Genomic DNA, 1921 nt, shown 5'->3' with positions numbered 1-1921 from the left:
AAAAAAAAAAAAAAAAAAACCTCCCCAAAACTTGCCTCCCAGAAAACTCATTAGTATGTCTCGTCTCCATGAAAAGACTAGGTGGTAAAACCTTAAGAGCTTGCCGCACAGTGTTCATTTGTCCTGCCTATGTTTGTTCCTGTAGTGATGAAAATTGCAGTAGTTAACTTTTCATCATGGAAAAAATGCTAACATTATCATAACTATCTTCATCAATACCATTGGGCTTTGGTCTCCTCCAGGTTGTCTGTCTCTAATCCTTAGAGTCATTTGGCTCCCTTTTCATCTCTGATGTCAGTTCCAATTATTTGGCATCAAAAGCCTTCATGGTAGGTAGAGCGTTGGGTAAAAATGGATCGAAGACTCTTTTCTCTCCTTGTTACTACTTTCTTATGTAACTGAATGGACGGAGATCCTTTGCTCCTATGTCCTCAGGCTAATTTGTGTCTAGTCTTGTGATGCCCTGCTTTCTACTAGCTGACTTTGAAATACAACATGTGAAAAGTAGACATTTGTTCATCTATTCCTTTGGCTACTAGAACTCTTCTGTAGTCCTTTTTACTTATACTGAACTCCACTTCTGCTTCTCCTAAATAGGTCAAAGCACCCCATTTCTGTATTACTAGGCTGTAGAACTGTTTCTCCCCATGGGTATAAAACTAAGTGTTTGGGATATTCAGGGAACCCACCCCAATATTATATTGCCATTTATTGGGAAGGGCTGGGATCATATGTATTTCTATGTTCTGTAAAGGATTTGACTTACTGGTTCTCAATAAAATTTTATTAGGACTATATATTGTCTTGAAGTTTTTGTTTGATTTGGTTTATACTTAAGAATAGTGTCCTTCAGTGGTAAATGATGGCTTTTTCTCTATACACTCACCCCCTAATGTTTCTTCCTGACTTTTTCTTCATTGTTGGGTGAAACAAGATTTGCAGTATTTCTGAAAATAGAGATATATTAGAGGAAAATATTTTTAAATCTGATCATTATAGAATTAGGAGGAAGGCATCTACTAGGCTTCAAGCAGGGCAGTGCACCCTGTGGAGAATCCACCCTGTGGTTAATAACTAAAGGCATAATTCTAGAAATTGATTTCCCTGATGACAGTTCTGAAAGGAACTTGGAATAGAGAAGATGACATGAGGCATAATTATAAACTGTCTGTGCAGAGGTTAGGAAGGAAGGAGTTTGCTGAATCACCTGGCATAACTGTCCCATTTATTTTCATGACACAGCCCTGTAGTGTCACTTAGCACAACAGAGACCTGCCAGATTATACAGTACTTGTTTTCATCCCTGAATGAGGTTTTGTCATTGGGTGCATATGATTAAAATGCCCTTCATACCCCTGGTCTATTGTATGAATGACTCATAATACTAAGGATAAATACACATTTTTATATCCCTTCTTTGATTGAATGAAGGTGTCGATGGCAGAGTCACATCTTTGATATGGGCAGTGAGGTGTGGAGAGGACAGAGCCTCAAAGAAGCCACCCAAAGATTCCTCAAGTGATGCCTGGAGCATCCCCGCTAACTCCCCGAGATGACAACTCAGTTGTTAAGGCCAGCTAGCACTGTTCTCTGGTTTACTGTGCCCCAGCTCATCTTCCCACCAGAAGAAAAATAATGGCAAACGCATTAGGTTATACCACAGTTGTCATTTCATGAACAAACAAAACCTGAAGAAGTAATTTGTCCCCTGCTTTTTAACAATGGTAGTTTGATTTACTGTTTTCTAACTTTGCATTAGAAAGACCTTTGTCTCCTTCCTTCTTCTCGTAGTCTCTGAATATAATAATATTTGTGTCATTCCTATTTCCCTAGATATTTTCCACTGTGGAGTCAGTGTTATTAAAAGTCTCGTGAGTTCTTTGCTCTTATAAGCACCATTTAAACTGAGAAAAGCCTAACA

At 38.5% G+C, this 1921-nt stretch overlaps 1 long non-coding RNA gene across 1 annotated transcript in view; it reads right to left on the bottom strand.

The window, feature by feature from the left end:
- Positions 1-1921, bottom strand: part of LOC308522066 — a 41789-nt gene that overhangs the window by 15924 nt on the left and 23944 nt on the right. The gene's annotated exons all lie outside the window — the stretch shown is intronic.

The sequence above is a fragment of the Myotis nattereri genome (assembly GCF_964212035.1).
Source record: "Myotis nattereri genome assembly, chromosome: 7".
Lineage (NCBI taxonomy): Eukaryota > Metazoa > Chordata > Mammalia > Chiroptera > Vespertilionidae > Myotis > Myotis nattereri.
Note: the sequence above shows the minus strand (reverse complement) of the source record. Positions and strands in the feature narration are given on the sequence as shown.